This window comes from Suricata suricatta, chromosome 7 (assembly GCF_006229205.1).
Source record: "Suricata suricatta isolate VVHF042 chromosome 7, meerkat_22Aug2017_6uvM2_HiC, whole genome shotgun sequence".
Classification (NCBI taxonomy): domain Eukaryota; kingdom Metazoa; phylum Chordata; class Mammalia; order Carnivora; family Herpestidae; genus Suricata; species Suricata suricatta.
In genome coordinates this window covers 34,912,565-34,921,893 of record NC_043706.1, presented here as the reverse complement: position 1 = coordinate 34,921,893, position 9,329 = coordinate 34,912,565, and positions in this window count along the sequence as shown.

The following is a 9,329-nucleotide window of genomic DNA, read 5'->3' as shown; positions in this document are numbered from 1 at the left end:
TAATAATAATACCTTACGTGGATATAGCACTTACTGTATACCAGACCCCGTAAGGGAGGTGCTATTATGATCCCCACTTGACAGATGAGGACACTAAGGCTGGAGAAATTGCCCAGCCGGTCAGTGCCTGAGGTAACACAGCTCGTAAGTGGTGGAATAAGCTTTGAGCCCAAGTGAGCAAAGTCAAAACTTTCTGCCCTGGCAAACCGGCATCATGATGCCCAGAGTCCCAAGGTCTTCTGACCTCTGTTCTGTTGCATTAGCCCTGTCTTCCCTGCTCCCTCTCATTTATCGCCTCGAACACTCTTCCAGGACCCAAGCGGCAGCCCCTGTAAAATGTACAGCCTGGACAGAAGGGGCAGGGTCCCCTCCTTTTCTAGGCGCTGTGTGCAGAAACGGGGGGTGGGAGAATGTGCAAGTGCGGGCAAGACTCGGAGCCCCACCCCAGTGGCTTCTGGCCTGCCCCAGTGGGCTCTGGGCGGGCAGCCAGGGCAGCCTCTAGTGCCATCTCTCAGCTGCACCTCCTCCTTCACCCAAGTCACACTCCACACGCTCAGGTTCCATTGTGGTGGGTGTTTTGATTAATTTTATTCTAATTAATTCAGTAATCTCAAGCTGTTTGCAAAATCTGCACCGAGCACTGCGCTGTGATGGATCTGCAGAAGGGGCTGCAGACAAACACACGATTCATTTCTCTGTTGGCGCTGTATATATCTTATGGCTGGGAAAGGGTGGGCTGGGGAAGGCACAGGAACGCGGCCCGCGTACTGGCTCCCAGGGTCATCTTCCAAAGGCCCTCTGCTTGCTCAGGGCTGGGGCTTTTGTGGACGGTGGTGGGAGGACAAACACCCCAAAGGCGTTCCCGTAGACAGGCTTGGGGGCACTTCTGCCTCTTCTTTTTTGTGGTTCCTCGGGCAGTTTGCTTAACCTCTCCAACTTCGGCACCCTCACCTAGAAAATGTAGGTGAAACACCCACCCTGGCTCCTTCATGGACACTCAGAACCATCTAGAGCTGGAGGATAGGCTTGGGAAGCTGTACAGGAAAAAAAGTGCTGCTGGCATCATTATTAGAGAGGCAGTGATGGTTAAGGCTGCCTCAACCTCTTACTATCTGTTGAAGAGGTTACTTCACCTCTCTGTGCCTCGGTTTCCACACCTGTAAAATGGGGATGAAAAGAGCACCCTCCTTATAAGGATTCTTGTAAGGATTAAATGAATATGAGTTTTTAGAACAGTGCCTGGCATGGAATCAAGCACTAAACAAAATTACTATTATTATGGTATCTTGGTCATCTTCATCCCTTTAACATTTTTTCAGTGCAACACAAGTACCCAGTAAGGCAGGAAGTCTTCTCTGATTAACCATAATGAAACTTGCACTCCAGTCCCAAAGCACCCATCTGTCCCCCATTCCTCTGAATGTATTGAAGTCTTCAGCCATAATCTCTATGTCCTCCTTGAGTGGCCCATTTTTTCTTCCTGATCAATGGAGCAGCCCAGATTATAGGACCCATCTTGCCTAAGTCTGTAACTCCCACCATGCTGAGATTAAAGGGGCTCCATCCAAAGGGACTTAGAGGCAGCAAGATGATGAGAACTTATCTTGAAGCTGAGTTGCTAAGTATACACGATGATTTTACTTAAGATCCAAATAAATATAGAAGTTTCTTTTTAACTAAGGCAATATCAGTTGTCTATATAAATAATGACTTTCCTTTGTATGGGTAGTCAGGGAAGGCCTCTCATGTGAGCCAACCCCTGAGAAATGAGAGGAAACCCTTTGTGTTACCATATGGGTGATCATCAGTTCTTGGAGCACCTGGCTAGCTCAGTCAGTTAAGAATCTGACTTTGGCTCAGGTCATGATCACTATCAGTGTAGAGCCTGCTTGGGATTCCCTCTCTCCCGCTCCCCCTCCCGGTATTCCTCCCTCCCCACTCCCCATCCTGTGCACATGTGTGAGCACTTTAAAAAAATAAACAAATAAATAGAAATAAATCTTTCACCATCTGGGCCATGAGCACTCCAGACAGAGGGCACAGTCATGCAAAGGCCTTGAGATAGGAATGAACTTGGGGTGTTTGGAAGACTGACAGCAGTGGCTGAGGAGGACAGAAGGGTAAGTCAGAGTCACAAGGCCATGAGGCCCAGATTAAAGGCTCTCATAGGCCATGGTAAGGAGCTGGATATCATTCTAAATGCACTGGGAGCCCTTGGAAGATTTTAAGCAAGAAAGTTACCCAATCTCATTTGTTTTTAAAGGTTACCTTAGCCACCTCTCTGGAATTCATTCATTCATCATTCCACTCATTCATTAACAAGATTTACTGTGCACCTACTGTGTTTCTGCCAGTCTCTGCCAGGTGGTTCAGAGTTGAATAGGACATTACCCTCCCCTTATAAGGCTCAGCATTGATGAAGAAATGAACATAGAGATGCCTTAAAAGCAGGCTGGCAGGTGGCATGGTAGAGCTGTGTACAGGGTGTCAGGGGGTTGGGCTTGGGAACAGAAAAGGCCATTGTAAGAGTAGTTGTTCTCCAAATTGAGTGGCTTCAGAATACCCTGGAAGAATTGCTAAAAATAGATTACTGTTGCACACACTCTCCCCCCACAGATTCTGATTCACTGAATCTGGAGTGAGGTCTGGGAATTTGCATTTCTAGCTAGTTTCTAGATGATGCTGCTGGTCCAGGGAGTGCCCTTTGAGAATCACTGGGTTGGTGGCTCTCAGCTTCTATGGACCAAAAAGGTCTAGTTCCTGAAATCTGTTTCAGCACTTGGGATCCTGGACAGTTCCCGGCATCTCCCTTTTATAGTTTTCTTCCCACAACCCCCCCACCCCCCAGGCCTGAGAAAGGGGAGCCTGCTGAGCAGGTGAGATTGGCGATTTCCCCACCATCTCCCTCCATCAGCTTCCCCTTGAATTCCACTCAATTCCTTCTTTCCACTCTCCCTCCCTGGGAGGCACATCTTCAAACTCCGTCCTGCAAGTGAAGGAGCAATTTCACTCTCAGTCGCTTTCATTGATTCCTTTCAGGATGCAGAGGACCTCAGTCACCACTGAATACAGTTCCCATTCAGCCAGCAGACAGCCTTCATCTCCCTGCTTCTCAAAAGTGTGCCTGAGGCTGGGGGATTCCAAGTCCCCCGGCCTTCATCTGCATGTCATAGACTTTATTCATTTCACACCCTAGTGGCCCGACATCTCCCCACCCCCTTCTTCTCTTCCTGCCCCGTGCCTTTCTCTGTGCCCTTAATGTCCCCTTCTCTCGCCATCATCCCCCCCCCCGCCCCCTCCCTCCTTACCCCTTTGCCCATGCCCTTTGTGCTAAATTTGGCCAGCTCTCCCATGAAAACCTAAATTACCAGAGTTTCTGGTTTCCTTGACCTTAAGCCCCTCGAGGAGACAGGACTGAGGTTTCCAACATCAATCAGAACCTGAATTTCAAAATTTAGAATTCTCCAATTTGAAGTTTTCCCGGCTATCCTCCAAGACCAGAAATATCCTTGGATTTTCATGGGGCAGTTAATTTCACTCCCCTCCCCTCCACCAGATACAAACTCTCTGAGAACAGGGAGCTCTGCTACTCAATTCTAAGATAATATGCTCAGCACACTGCCTAGCACATAGTACGTGCTCAGTAAATGGCCCCTTTATTATCACCAGTATCATGATTGCATTGTTATTGTTGCCATCCCTCCTCTGCTTGTGCCTTGCCCAGTACCCAGCACATCGTGTCTCAAGCCTTCCAGGTAAACACGTAACAGAAGGCAGAGTTGTCGTTCTCACCTCACTGGTCTCGCCTCCTACTGCCTCATTCCCCTGTAACAGCTTCTCCCTCATTTGCCTTTTTTTTTTCTTCCTTAACTGCTGCTATGTTCCAAGTCGGAGCATTTGAACGATTTTTGTGCAATAACTCCCCACCCCCAATGCCCGGATCTTAGAGGCCTGGGAGATTAGTGTCAGGAGATTTGGTGGGTAATGGGTTCTGGGCAGTAGCAAACGGCCCCCTTTACAGAGATACAATTATGCAGGTTACACTTCCCTGGCTTCAGACACAGCCACGGACCTCAGGGAAACTGGCGTCAGCACGTATGGTGCATGGGGCCACATTATGTAGAATATTCTCCACTTGCTGTAAAGCTGTTGACAAATATATAAGAAACAAGATGGTTTTCTTTTCCTTCTTTTTTTTTCTTCTGTTAGCCAAATACTGCAGGCCCTCGTGAGCCACAAAAGTTTTGAGATATTACTCAGGAATGTAGGAGGAAAACTCCATATTTCCCCCTGTCAAAGGTTTGGTTTTCTTATTTATTTACTAGCGTGCCACTGGGTAAATTGAACCCTGAACAACATTAAAAGGAAATAAACATATCTCTCAGCTGCTCACGGACCTAGCGCTCACCAGGGAGCTGGGTTATCAACAAGCCTCCCCAGCCAGGGATGAAGTTGCAGCCTGGAGCTGCAGTGGGGGAGTCCGGGGGCCCGCAGAGCAAGCCACCGTCAGCCCCCCGCTCCAGGTATATTGGAGGTCCCTTCCCATCCACCAGCCTCCGGGATGCATGACAGACAAGCACCTGCATTCGGGTCCACAGCAGCTCCAGGTAAGCAGAAGGGCTCCCTTTCCCCCCACCTATGTCGTTCTTGTGCTTCTTATCAACCCCTACACACACACACACACACACACACACAGACACGCACACGCACACACACACACACACACACACACACACACACACACACGGCAATGACAAACAAACCAGAACCACAGGAGGGATGTCAACTCAGAGGCATATTTGCGTGGTTGAAATCTAAGGGTGAGTTGCATGAGAGCGTCTTATGGCCTGTTTACAGTCACTGAGAATCAATACTTACTTTGGGGGAAGAAATCACACACACACACACACACACACACATGATATGGTGGATGGATGGATCCCTCTCACCCTGAACACCATGACAGATGAGTTTTGTTCGCACCTCTATGCATTTTAAAGGTGAGTTTAAACTAAATCTGGGTCAGTGGAGGCACCCGCCCAGCTCTGGCCTGGCCTCCTCTCTCCCTCAGCCGGGGGCAGCCAACCAGGGCTTCGTTCAGAATTCAGTCTCGCCTGCGTGGTGTGACTGCTTCTCTCTCTCAGCTCAGTTTCCATAATGAGAAAAGCTGGGTCCTCTCCCCAGGGGGCAAGCCTGGACCAGGTGGGTTTATAGGGGTGAAGGCAGAGTCCCCACTCTCCTATCATCTTCAGAGGGCTTCACCACACCACAGTTGTGACTCAAGGCTGACCTGGGTCAGTCCACACAGACTCTAAGAATGCCAAACCCATTCTGACACTCCTTCTCTTGCTCAAGAACCTGCCGTGGCTCCCAGTGACCCACCGCAGCTAAGCCTCTCTATCACAAATCACAGGCGGGGTCTGCGTGGAGCTTTGGGTAGAACAGGACTCCAAGGCCCAGCGTGGCTCAGCAGGGAGTGTCGTGATTGATTGGTAGGGTCTGCCATGGGTGACGGTGGGATATTGGAAGCACCTTTGCTGAAAGGCTGTCTTCCCTAGATTCTAGAATAAGACCAAATACCTCTGCTGTTCTTTCACATCCCTCCACTGTCTGGCCCCTCTCCAGAATCATCACCCACTACTCTCCAACAAGGCCACTCCATCATACCTGGAGCGGGGGGCTGACGGTGGCTTGCTCTGCGGGCCCCCGGACTCCCCCACTGTACCTGGCATGGGCCACCTCAGTCCAGCCTCTGTGCCTTTCCTCCGGCTGGAATCCCCACCCTCCTGCATCTCTCCGCCCTTTGTGTATGAGTGACCCTGACACTTCTCACGGTCCAGTTTAAATCCCCCTCTCCCGTTAAGCTTTCTCAACTGCCTGAGTCTGGCTCTCAAGACACCTAAGGGCACTCCCACATATTGAAATATCTGTATGTCAGGCATGTGTCCTATTTCCAAATGCTCATCTCCCCAAAGTGATTGGAAAACCCTCACCCCACTATCGCATCCAAATAAGAATCACATCTTAATTTCTTTTTGCACCCCCCACAGCACGTAACACAGTTCTGCCAACACCCAGCCTGGCCGCAAGCACTTGCCGATTACCAGGTCTTCTCTAGGTTTTAAACAAGTGCTCTGAGATTTCTGGGGTCTTAGAAACCAAACCTGTGAGGCCAAAGATGGAGTCAGATGGGCCCACCCTCACTGTGCCACCTGTGGCCTGGGCACAGCTTAACTAAATTTCTGGGCCTTGATGTGCCCATCTGAGAAATAGTCAGCCACTTTTGTGCCCCCTCCTTCCCTGCCCTCCAGGCAAGGGGAAGAGTTTCAATTTCTACCCTGCTACCAACAAGTCAGAAAACCAGGGCCAGGGACCAGGTCTCCTTGAGTCCTGGGGTCCACCCCTGGAACATTCTCGAAGAAGAATAGATATTCAGAAAGGGCGTGCTCCCTTCTGTTTGGTCCTATTCCTTGACGAACAGTGGAGGGTGACTGGGGAGTAGGTGGAGGAGGGGGGGCAGGAAAGATGTGGGGCCCAGCGTCTTACCTTTGGTACCCCTTGCCTAACTCCAGAGCTCTCTTATTCCTCCTACCTCTCCTTGGGCTAGGGAAGGGTCTGGGAAGACAGATGTGCTCTACACAGTCCACAGGGCAGGAGTCAGAGAAGCCTTCGGCCTCCACCTGCTGAAGGAGGAAGGCAACTCTGAGGCAGCAAGTCAGTCATAGGACAAGTCAAAGTGGGTGGGGAAGGCTGAAGGCCCAGCAGGTTCCCTGAGGAGCAGGGTCAAGAGGAGAAGGGCTGAGAAGACAGACCCCAGTTGGAGGGTCAGAGAAGGATAGAGAGCAAAGGTCCCCCAAGTCAGCAGGGCCCTGGTCCCACCTGTCCCAGGCCCCTCCCAATCAGATACAGGCAGATCCTTCTTGACCACCCCCTACCCCCTCACAAGGACCACACCCCCCCTTTCCCCATTCTAGTAGTAGACTACAGCTGTTCTGCCCCACCTTCGGGGGGGGTGGCTGTACCACAAATGGTGATTATGCAAATGATGGGAAAATGTCTGTGGCACAGTTAAGTGCAGAGAGCAGGACACAGCAAGGTTTGTGCAGTCGGGAGTACCGCAGGGTAAGCCATGTTGAGAGGCGAGATCCAGCGGACAAGGCTCTGGAGCCAGAGCACCTGGGCTTAAGTCCCAGCTGTGTCTCTTCCACGCTGCATGACCTTGGCAGGGTCCTTGACCTCTTCTGTGCCTCAGTCTCCTCAACTATAAAATAGAGAGGACTAATGTGGTCACCCTTCTGGAGCAAGTTAATCCTCAGAAAGCACTTAGCACGGTGCTTCGTAGCCCCATAGAAACCACTGGGAAGGAAGCTCAAAAGGGTGCAGACTTTAGTGCCTTGACTGACTGCTTTATTCCTGCACCCAGAACACCGCCTAGCACATTGGAGGCATCAACAAATATGTATAAGGGAATGAATGGTGGTGGAGAGGGGAGACACACAGATCAGTCAGAGGCTGCCACACCCCCACTCTGAGGGAAGCAAACACACACTTTGTGACTATACGAGTCTGTCTGTCCACAAACACTGAGCATTCACTCTCTGCCCAGCAATGTGCTCCGGGGCCGCAGTACTACACGGGGTGGAGGGAAGCTAGAGACGGCTAGTTATCTCCATTCCTTTCTCCCTTCTTCCCTAGTCCTGGAACTGTTGGCAAATCACATGGCCAAATAGAATAGTGACTACATTTCCTGGCCTCCCTTGCAGCTAGACATACTCATGTGACTAAATTCTGACCACTAATGTTTAAAAGGAAGTGTCAAGTGATAGCTTCTGGAAGTCTCCTTAATAGATAGGTGGCACTCACTCTTCCCCTGGTGGACTGGAAAGTGAGTGAAATGACTGGAATTGGAGCAGCCATGTTAGTCTGTGAGGGGACATTGGTCATGAAAGCCATCTGTCACAGAGCAACAAGATGGTAGGACCCTAGATCTTGGAGGACCAAATGGAGCAGAGCCGCCATGTCAGCCCTGGATGCCAGACTTTCAAGAGAGAAAGAAGTGAAACCTCTAAATTGTAGAAACCAATATTTGGGGGTTATAACTTGTGGCCTATCTCCGTCCTGACTGATACCAACTGCTTCCTCACTGGAAACTCATGGTCAACTAGGGGAGGCCCAGGGAAATGGACCAACTCTGTCAAGTGAGGTGGTAAGGGACACGTACAGGGTGCTCACCATAGGAGGAGGCACAGAGGACGGGGGTGGACCACAGCCCAACTGGGAGGAGGATGTGGGGGAAGGGGACTTCAAAGGATAGGGAGGAGTTTTCAAGATATGGGGGAAGAGGAGTGAACTCTGGGAGGGGGGACGGAATTTTGTCCCCAAAGACCAAGGAAGATATTCCAGAGTGAGTGGCCTGATAACTTTGTCAGGCCAAGGCTGGGAGGAAGGGCATTCCTGGATGAGGAGCAGCACAGAGAGAGGCAAAGAGACCAGGGCTGAGGGCTAGAGACAGTCTCGAGTGGTGTGAGCGCAGCGTGCACAGGATGGGGGTGGGAATCATGGAAGATGAGTCACGAACGTTTTAAATCCAGTCTGGAGCATGACTTGAAAGCTGTGTAGCAGGTGCCTAGTGTTTAAAGTGTTTTAAGGGGTATAAACTCCCTTAACCTCACTGCAGCCAGAGGCGTCCAGCACTCTCCCAATCTCCTCAGCAGATGCGGAAACCAGGCCCTGGGAGTTGAAATCCCTTGCTCCCGGCTGCATAGCAGTGAATGACAGGGTTCAGATTGGAGCCTGAGCAACGGGACTCCTGGCCTGCGTGCTGCCCTCCCGCCCCCGAGACCCTATGCACTTTCTCAGAGCCGTGGACTTCACTCTCAGCTCCTTCTTTCCTGCCTTCTGCCCTGGCAACCCCCTGCCCTGCCCACACCTGGCATCCTCTGCAGGCTCACATCAGCACCAGGCCCGCTGTGGCAGTGCCAGGGGATTTGGGTCTTGGTCCTGAAAAGAAAGGGAGAGAAAGGGCTCCAGGGAGGCCCAGGAAAGCCCAGAGCAGCCCAAGAGAAAGGCACATCCAAAAAGGGGGGCCTTCCATGTGAGGGGTGAGATTTCCAAAAGGAAACATCTTGTGTATATGACAGGGAGGTAACGGCCATCTACACGTTAGTGCTTTTCTTATGTGTTCTCATTTATACCCACACATCAACACTAGGCAGTTGACACTCTCACCCTCATTTTACGGACAAGACGAGGCACAGAAATGGTAAGTAACTTGCCAGAGGTTGCCCAGCTCATAAATGTTGGAGCAGGTCTGCATGACCCCCAAGCCC